At 31.7% G+C, this 11,005-nt stretch overlaps 1 protein-coding gene across 1 annotated transcript in view; it reads right to left on the reverse strand.

Moving 5' to 3' along the window:
• LOC123008220 (furin-like protease 2) overlaps nucleotides 1-11,005 on the reverse strand; it is a 123,264-nt gene that overhangs the window by 52,093 nt on the left and 60,166 nt on the right. The gene's annotated exons all lie outside the window — the stretch shown is intronic.

The raw sequence follows: 11,005 nt of genomic DNA on the forward strand, positions 1-11,005 counted from the left end.
CTCGAAGAGGTCAATTTTCTTTTTAAAAAATACAAAATTTTTAACTTGATTTAAAATTCTATCTTTGTTTTTAATTGATATTATTTCACTTTTTGGATATTTTTTTTTCAGAATTTTATGTAATACCTAATATTTTGGTGTTGCCATTTCGATAATTAAAAAATCTATCAAATTCGCTAAAAAATTAAGGGTTCCCATTAAAAAAAATGTCGCTGCCGTCATTACTTAAAAACCAAAAAGTGTGGAATTTTAAAACAAGTTGAAAATTCATTATTCAGACAGGTATAAACTTAATTTAATTAGATATCTAAGATGTGGCCCAAAGAAAATTACAATTGATGATTTCTTTTTAAATTAGTAAAAACTAAGTAAGTATCGAGAGATCAAGATAATTTGTCCTTATATCCGAAAACTTATGTCCTGGGCGTATGTCTGTGAAACGTCAAATAAAATGACAAGTGGAAAAGTAAAATCTCATGATCAAAAAGATAACTAAATTTATTATTTTTCTTCAAAAAAGAACAGTCTTATTATTATACGTCGGCGACTAATTCCAACCCATTTTGCCTTTTTCGACTTGTCATTTTATTTGACGTTTCATCTGTAGTTAGTTCAAAAACAGACATACGGACAGTTGCGGAATTAAAAATTCGGGCAGTACYTATTTTTCTGTCACTTTAAAAAGTTCACTATAAACTACCTTTTACTGTCATCAATTAAACTTATTTTTATTTGTTGCCAAATTTGTTAATTAAACAATTTGTCTGTCTTAGGAAATTTATTAAGATCTGCTGCCTACCCGTTATTATGCCACAAATCACTATTTTTGAAAGTAAATAAGTCAAAATGACATAAATATGACAAAAGTAAAAAATGAGGTTATTAATATAAAGGTTGTTTTAGAGTTTACATTATGAAAATAACAGTACTGCCCGAAATTTTAATTCCGCAACTGTACGTTTTCGGATCCAAAAATGACTCCATTACAAATTATTTTGATCTCTCGGTATACATTTGTTGCCGTGGATATCATTTATTCAAAATTCCTACTTTTTGATTTCAGCATTGTGCGGTCCTCAGTTTAAATTAAAATATCTTAGAAACGGTCCACTTTAGAGAAATTAAAGGTTATGAGTTTTTTATTCGAAACTGATTACTCTATCGATTTAGAAAATAAAAAATTGGTGTTAAGAAAGCAAAAAAATGGAAAAACACAGAAAATGTGACCTGAAATTGTTGTAACCGGAAATTGAGTAGATGTATCCGGTTTTCGTGATTACCAGTTCAAAAGGTATGTTGTCACAAGGAAATGTTCGAAATTTTATAATATTTGGTCAAATACAGGGTGCGCCAGAACTCGCGCCCCAGAGAAAATTTTTCAAGTAAGGTAAGATACCAGGAACATGAAAAAAATGTTTAAAATATTCTATCTGTCAAAAAATTTTGACATTTATTTTTTGACATTTGACATTTTTTATATCTATTTAAGGATACTGATGATCTTGTATATGTTTTTTACAATTATTTGGTAAAGGGACAAAAATTTTGCCAATAAAAGCCACAAATAACATTGAACAGAGTTACAATTTAGGATACAGCTTCCTTGTTTCTTCTTTTAATAGCCTACAGCAAAAAAACTTGAAAAATTATTTTTCCAACAGAAATAAATAGAGTCAAAATGCAAACTTTAAACCCTCATAACTTGGAAATTTTTATAGATAAATTTTTTTTAACATTTTTTCCTTGTTCCTGGTATCTTACCTTATATGGCATTTTTCTCTGAGGCGCCAGTTCTGGCGCACCCTGTATTTCCAAAGTTATTACAAAAAAATCAAATTTCCATACCCACATTCCGAGGGCTGTAAAATTCTTATCAGTAGAGATAGGACACGAGTTATTATTTAAATTAACATCATTTTATAGGTCATTTTTGAGGTTCAAATATTGCTTCATATTTATGAATAACCCTGTATGTATGATTTGTATTGTAAAACTGAAGCTTTTGGTGGAAAGTTGGGGGGGGGGGCCTTGGCCCCCTGGGCCCCTCCCCTGGATCCGCCCTTGGTGGGGAGGGTTATTGAAAGACGATTCATATTTTCAGGAATTATTTTCGTCGTACAATAACGTGGGATATACCAGCAGCAATTTAATCCGTAGAACTGTTAATAAAACCACGTAGCATAAAATTCGCAAATATCACGTTCGCGCGAACCGAGTTTATAACATTTTTTTTTACTCTGTGACGATTTTCACCTTATCACAATCCGGGCGTGTGAAAGTCGAAAATTGAAATGTTTTTTTAGCACCACCTCTCTTCCATGCCCCTATAATGTCCACGAATCGAATTTATTTTAATAAATCCGTTTATGATGATGTCGATAAATTACGTGTGATTTATGATGGTCGCGCGTTCTGCAGCATTGGCGTATTTGCATGAAAGATTTCGGCAATATTTCCGAATTACAAGTAAAAATATATTATCATTGTTTGTGCAGCATTATTCACCGTTCCGTACTGTGTCACATATCAAATCTGTAAATTTATTATCAACACACATACACACACATTGGTGAATAAAATTAAAATCATTGGATGAAATGTCAAAAATTCGCTCTTGTGCAAATTGCTGTCGTAAAGTTTCACAGTCGTTAAACTTAGACCAACGGTGACTAGATGCAGAGCTTAAACTTTGATTGTAAAGCTTGTCCCTGATGTCCCCTTTTCCTAGGATGGAAGACGTTTGGGGCACCACACATGGAAGAGGTAATGGACGAGAGGGAATATATATTGTTACGGGTCTTGCAAGAGTTGCGAATATTTGAAAATGGACGCTTAGCACAACGGCGCCTCGATGCCCCACAAACAAGAAAATTCTTACAAAATTAAAGTAAAAAATGTATAAACTTGAAACCCATTTATATTAAATTTGCACATAAAAATACAGAAAATGTGTACAACCACATATCCATTTGGTGAATAGAGGTTGCATGTAAATTAATTTTTAACAACATTATTAATAAAAGGAGAAAACTAAATCGTGTTAGTCCAATTATCTCGATAAAATCAGTGTGCGTGCTTTATATTGTGACAGCAATTTAATATTTCCAAGGAAAAAAAAAACAATTTATGATCAAAAGTTGATTATGATTAGAAAACCGAGGAAATAGTATATTACATACTAAGCCGAAAATCATCCAGTGTTTAAGATAGATTTTCACCGGAAGTAACATCAATTTCAGTTTTTAAATGGAACACCCAGTGTATTTTAGTATTTTTGGATTCCTCATTGTGTTTCAACAACTTTTACAAACTATTGCTTTTAGGTATATTAAAAATTAATTAAAATAAAAAAGTAATGAAATTATTAATTATCTCGATAAAATCAGTGTGCGTGCTTTATATTGTGACAGCAATTTAATATTTCCAAGGAAAAAAAAACAATTTATGATCAAAAGTTGATTATGATTTGAAAACCGAGGAAATATATATTACATAATAAGCTGGAAAGTGTGTCATTTGGGACCAGAGATCAGAGAGTATATCTCGAAACAGAAATGAAACTTTTCTCCAAAGTTTGTATACAAATTTTTTCACCACTAGTTTCGTTTGTCGAGAGGTTGTAAAGTTGGCTTTTTCTCTAGTGGTCAATAATCATGTTTATTATAGATCAAGAGGTGGGTAAATACCAATATTGAAAGGTATTCCATTGATACAAATCTGTCTAAAATAGTTATTTCTCCGACGAGTTTGTGTGTAAATCGGATCTTTATTTAACGAGTGGATTTTTCGCGTTAACACTCGTGGTTTGTCATTCACGAGTTAAATACAACATTTTGTTCTTCGAATTAGACTCAACAAGGCTTAAAATTACTTAAATCTGTTAAAAATAATCTGACATTTCGTATTGAGAAATGCCAAACAGTTCTCAAAATTTCCTTACACAGAAGAAAAAAACGTAAATTTTGACAGTGTCAAACAATAAAATTATTTTTTCAAACTTCTATCATTACAAGTACTAATTTCGAAGTGAAATTAATTCAAAATTAAATAGAAAAGACTTAAGCTTCCTCATTAAAAAAACATCGGGATAATTCCACCTTAATTATTTTTCTGTCTATGTCAAAACAAGAATTAAACCTATTTCATGTTGAAATACTACCGGTAGTAGGGCAAATTTTAACACTTTTCCCCTTTTCACTGTATKTGTARTGTTGATATTTTTGACCTTGAWGGAAAGTGTCTCATTACTGACACTGAAACATTTTCCACCTCGGTATGTAATATACTATTTCCAATATTTAATCGATATAACAAATATTTCACATTATAAAGTTACAAATTTTTCTTAATAGATACAGAAATACAAAAATGACACGCTCATTTACGTTAAAAATAAAAAAATACTTCCAACTTAAGTTAATAACTCAGGTGAGTAATTGATTACTGTACGTAATAGCAAATTAACAAAAATAGTAATTGTGAATTATGACCTGTTACGTTTGAAACAACCTGCCCATTAAGTAAGGTTATATTTTTCTGAGTCATAAATTTGCTAGTAGTAAAAAATGTTATCTAAAACATGGTAGAGAAGATTTTTATAGCCTCGCACTTATTATTTCCCTCGATAAAAATCTTTTCTTTTGTGACATAATATACTATTATTCACAACCGCATCTTTAATTTTCGCGAAAAACGTTGTAAAAAATGTTCAGAAAGTTTGACTCATTGGTCGGTCAATTGGGACTAGAAAATGAGGGTCGTAATAAAAGTAGGTAATAGAAAGTCAGTAATATGACACTTTCCAATTTGGTTATGAAAAGCCAGAATTTGCATCTCTTCACAAAATTCATAAAATTTGCATAAATATTATCGTCCCTCCTAGGGGCCGCCACTGCTTAAAACATATCGTGTTGACATTGTAATTTTTTATTTCATTCGTTCGACAATAACGCAACATCAATATTTACATGTCAGTAACGGTCTTTTGTTGTTTTAATTTTAACTGTAGAATTTTCAAGCGTAAAAATGAAAATTTTTTTAATTTTTATCAACTGTATCAAATTTGTTTCCAACCTTCTTTTTGATACAATGGACAAAAAAAATTGCGGTATTTTTAATATTTTTACATCCTCGATGATTAAAAGTTTTAATTGTGTTGTGCATAATACAAGGGGTGTCTTCCATTCCTGCCCACCCTTAAAAGTGATACAATTCGTACAAACTGCAAAGTTTCTTTATGTCCTCGCTCAAGTTTTAAAGACCGTACTTACATTAAGTAGAAAACCGGAACATTAGTTCATTTAGATGGCTTCTAACCGCACCCGTATTATTATAATGGTCCAGAGGACATTCCAAGAAAATCCACGCATATTTTAGAAATTATCAACTGTCGTCTCGGGAGCGGTATGTTTGCGATTTTAATCAAATTTAGCTCGGAGAAAACTCCAAGTTGATTTTTAATGGAAGCGTCTCATAAAAAAGTAAAATAGAATTTAGCCCGGAAAAGGGGGGCGAATCGAAACTATACCAAGGTAAATTAGGTGAATTTTCGAGGAAAGGAAGGCGTGTATAGCTAAACTAATTAAAATATACCACTGCCTGTTTTATTCTACTCCACGCGGCACACGCAATTATAATTTCGGTATGCAGCAACGAGCAAAGGCGTACATCGTTATTAAATTACAAAAGAAAGTCATTCGGTTAATGTTTCTCCCCGTAAATGATGAGGATTAAAATTATTATTGTTCCCTCTCGTGAATAATACCCAAAAACATCAAGTATTTTTTAACACAGGGCGACAAAAAAAGTCATGTCGTGACAACTTGACAAATTTTATATCATTTTGTTCGTCTCAGTGAGACAAATCAAATGTACTAAAAAATTTTTTTTAAAGTCCACACACTTTGAACAAAATTTTTTTCTTTCAAATTTAAATGAATTTAAAATACTTTAACTTTAAAAAATCATTACTCAATAACTATTAGGCCGATTTCCTTCAAATAAAGACCATTCTAAAGGGATGGCTTGCCCTTTAGAATGATATGCAATTTGAAATTGAATATTGGCAAACTTTTCTTCGAACAGTGTTCGAAGCAGTTCGAAGTAAATCGAAGTAACCTAAGAAAAACCCTTCGAGTAATTTTTTTTCTTCGTCACCATCGTGTAGAGCATCTTTTTATTAGTAAGAATCAAAATTTTCAAAAAAATATACCGAGTGGTTTTCAAGATGTGATATTTTGAAGTTATGGTTTGCTAATCAAGCATTGCTCCATATGGGAAAAAAGCATGTTAATCTTACTTAAAATTGCATTTTTATAAAAGTATTTGTTTTAAGACTATTCTTTTGCTTAAAAATGGTCAATTGCACCTTCTTTGTTCTGATTACAATAAACAAAAACTGTTTGTTTACTTAAAACAAATAAAGAGTACACATGCGTACTAATTAAAGCAAATAAAGAGTTTTTTTGTTGTAAAAATGACCACTGATCATTGAGCAAAGAGGATCTAGAAGTTTAAGGCAAGAGCCTTAAATATAAAGGCAAATCTTTTTCAAATCAAATCACTTTCCATTCAGATTTCGACTTGTTCACTTTGTTCTATCTTTCTCAACTTTTTTTGAAAACGTTCTGAGCAAATGCTTTCTCATCACTTTTGAGTGATGTTAAATGCAATAAATCACCTGATTTATTTTGTTGCTACATTCTACAATTAGCATCAGTTAGCTTGTAGGTAGTAGTTGTTGTGATAACAATTGCACACGAAGCAACTGACTTATTGCATTCAACATCAGTAGAAAGTGATGAGAAAGCATTTCCTAAGAACATTTTCAAAAAAAAGTTCAGAAAGTTAGAACAAAGTGAACAAGTTGAAATCTGAATGGAAAGTGATTTAATGTGAAAAAGATTTGTTCTTATATTTAAAGCTACTGCTTTAAACTTCTAGATCCTTTTTGCTCAATGATCAGTGATCATTTTTAGAACAAAAAAACTCTTTATTTGCTTTAATTAGTACGCAGGTATTCTTTGTTTGTTTTAAGTAAAGAAACAGTTTTTTGTTTATTCTAATTAGAACAAAGAAGGTGCAATTGACCATTTTTAAGCAAAAGAAGAGTCTCAAAACAAATACTTTTATAAAAATGCAATTTTAAGTAAGATTAACATGCATTTCTCCTATACGGCGCAATACTTGAATAGCAAACCTTAACTTCAAAAAATCATATCTTAAAAACTACTCGGTATATTATTTTAAAAATTTGGATTCTTACTAATAAAAAGATGCTCTACACGATGGTGACGAAGAAAAAAAAAATAATCAAAGGGTTTTTCTTAGGTTACTTCGATTTACTTCGAACTGCTTCGAACACTGTTCGAAGAAAAGTTTGCCAATATTCAATTTCAAATTGCATATCATTCTAAAGGGCAAGTCCATCCCTTTAGAATGGTCTTTATTTGAAGGAAATCGGCCTAATAGTTATTGAGTAATGATTTTTTTWAAATTCAAGTATTTTAAATTCATTTAAATTAGAAAAAAAAATATTTAGTTCAAAGTGTGTAGACATTTTGAATTTTTTTTTAGTGCATTTGATTTGTCTCACTGAGACGAACAAAATGATATAAAATTTGTCAAGTTGTCACGACATGACTTTTTTTTGTCGCCCTGTGTAATTTGCATCAAACTTTAGAGTAAAGTTTGCAACGAAACGATTGTTTTAATCTTCTAAAATGTTTCCGTTTCACTGGCCATAAGACACATTGCACATACACAACATTAATAACAATTAAATGGCGTCGACTTCCATTATTGGAGTGCTGCAAATGGGGAGTCGACGATTTTTACTTTTATTACCCGACTTTGCAAATTGATTTATACCTCGACAAGATTTTTTTCCCCCTTTTTCCAACCTTCCAAAGATTTTTAATTTGTTTCGCGAGCTTATCGTTCGAAAAAACCGCACAATAAATCAGTCGTGCAGCTGCGAACACTCTTAAACAATTCCACAAAAAAGCAAATACTCATTTGACACAAAATAACATCAGCCTCCATCGAACTTTGCACAATGAAAAGTACAAAGTGTAGGGACGAACGTGATTTCAATTTAACACTCTATTACGTCGCGTGAGCGAAATTTTCGACAAGGAAGAAAGAAAAAAGCACGTCTGTACCCATGTCAACAATAATTAATAACAAAAAAGGGTAAGACAAAAAGACAATCAAAATTTCGAATTTTCAATCATAGTTGTGAATGTGATTTTGCTCGAGGCTGTGTGAGATTTTTTCAAAATTTAATTATATCGATGAAACGAACAATTCCACAATTTTAAAATGCATTTTTATCAATTTCACAACTAACCTGAAGCTAGAATTTTTAATTAAAAATGTCCGAGTAACAAATTTAAATATCGACGATATACAGGGTGGATTATCAAAAACATCCCAAGCCGTAACTCCCTTATTTTTAAAAATATCACAAGACTTTTTAAAACAAAGTTGCACAGTTTATTATCATCCAGTGTTTGAGATAGATGCTCAATTAATGCTACTTCCGGTTTCACCGGAAGTGACACCAATTTCAGTTTTTTAAATGGAACACCCTGTGTATTTTATTATTTTTGGATTCCTCATTGTTTTTCAACAACTCTTACAAACTATTGCTTTTAGGTATATTAAAAATTAATTAAAATAAAAAAATATGAAATTATGGCTTGAGGTGTTTTTTATAATCCAGCCGGTGGAAAAAATTCGAACGATATATTGCCTTTCCACATGTAGGTATTTTAATAAAATATATCATATAGATCGAGCATGCACTTTGGGAAATTTATCGCGATCGACATCAGAATACACCACACTTGAAAAATAAAACCGAGAGGAAAAAAGGTGGTGTGGTGGCGGCGAGCTTTTTGTGATTCATTTGATAAAATAATTAGTCGGGGAGGCCGTGGCAATTACGTTTCCGTTCTTATTAAATTAAAGTGAGGAAGTGCTAAGCATTTTAATTTTATTTCGTGCCATTGTGTTCTCCACTTGTGAATTTATGATGAAGTGTTTATTGGCTTGCAGGCGAAAAGGAACGTCCGCAGTTTCAGTAATTGCTTCTCACATCCAGAAACTAACTAGAACATGAAAATCATTTTCAATTGTTTTGATATGCTTTCCGTTTCTCTTTCCACTCACAAGATGTGGTGGAAAACTATTTATTTGCGCCAAGTTTACCACCAACGAAAAATTAATATGCAAATTTCGGAACGAAGAGAAACACATTACGATTTTGATTACAACGGATGTTTATTTTCAGTCGTTTCATAAACAACGCAATTATTTCAATGTTGAATATTTTTATGGCAGTGTGATGGTGAAAATGGCCGCTTTTTTGTCTTAAATACAGCCTAGAGGCCGGCTTTTACCATAAAAGAAGCCATTATTCGGCATAAGGCTTTTTATTTCGTGTATATAAGACATAAAGGCATTAACCGTAACGTAACTGGTTATAACAAAGCGAACATAAATTGTCGATTACCCTGGAAAGTGAAGGGTAAGTGTTTTAATCCGAGCCCTTGAAGGTTTTGATTAAATTTTGAACGCTTGAAATCAAATAAACAAAAATCGAGTGGTCGCAACAGATTAAAACACGATCGAGTCCATAAAACACATCCGTGAAGGGATAAAGGAGCCATTGTAGAGTGCCAATGAACCATTATAGTGGCAGTTAATGGTCGCTCGGACCATTACTGAATCGATCACGTGCTTGAAACAACTTGCCTACATCCATCGTGTAACCCATATTAATAAAGTTTATTCTTAATTCGTAAATAAGTCTTGTTTCGTCCTAGAATTACATTTCGCTCTAGGTGAGGCTTAACCGTTTGGAACAAAGGTTCGTCTGAGATCATGAGGTGAAAGTAATGCGTGTGGAAGACCAGCAGCGTTAGGCAGGAAGTCCCACAAAACTACACGGATCAACTCTCGCACTTTCCTAGTCCTTGCTCAGTGTTTCGCTACACGCCATGAGATAAGGAAATTTGCGCATGAAATACGACCAAAAATCGCAAATTGGGTCGATAAATAAGACCCTATGTACGGATTTCCCAAAATAGTTCGTTTTTTGTCTAGCACGGCAGTCATTCTTTTTAATCAAAAAATGTGATTTCGAGACTACGAATTTCCGTGTTACCAAATAACATACAATGAAAGTTATTTGGTAATATGGAAACGATTTTTACTATAAAAAAGATCAAAAACCGCATGAGTGGACAAATAATAACATTTAAAAAGTCTTCGAAGCAAGTATTCAGACATTGCCCCACCATATAAGTTGGTAGCGTTTAAGCATAAAGGAACATCAGCTTAAAAAATCTATAAACTATAGATTGTAATGTAAAAAAATGTCATAACAGTCTTCAAAACATATAGCTGAAAAAGACAGTTAGAAAGAATAAAAAAATATGTGAACCATAAAAATTCTCTAGACAAAACATAAAAAAATTTCGAACCAAAAAAATGTGCGTTTTTTTCAAAATATTGGGCTGCAATTGCGATAAAGAACTTTGCGCATAAAATACGACCAAAAATCGCAAATTGGGTCGATAAATAAAACCCTGTGTACGAATTTTCAAAATWTTTCGTTTTTTGTCTAGTTCCGCAGTCATTCTTTTTAATCAAAAAATGTGATTTCGTGACTACGAATTTCCGTGTTACCAAATAACATACAAGGAAAGTTGTTTGGTAATATTGGTAACGATTTTTACTATAAAAGAGATCAAAAACAGTTTGAGCGGACAAATAATAACATTWAAAGTCTTCGAGGCAAATATTCAGACATTGCCCCACCATATAAGTTTGTAGCGTCTAAGCATAAAAGAATACCAGCTTAAAAAATCTATAAACTATAGATTGTAATGTAAAAAAATGTCATAACAGTCTTCAAAACATCTAGCTGCAAAAGACAGTTAGAAAGAATAAAAAAATATGTGAACCATAAAAATTCTCTAGACAAAACATAAAAAAA

Source organism: Tribolium madens, unplaced genomic scaffold, assembly GCF_015345945.1.
Source record: "Tribolium madens isolate multiple individuals breed KSU strain unplaced genomic scaffold, Tmad_KSU_1.1 Scaffold_3;HRSCAF=73;Tcas5.2_LG2, whole genome shotgun sequence".
Lineage (NCBI taxonomy): Eukaryota > Metazoa > Arthropoda > Insecta > Coleoptera > Tenebrionidae > Tribolium > Tribolium madens.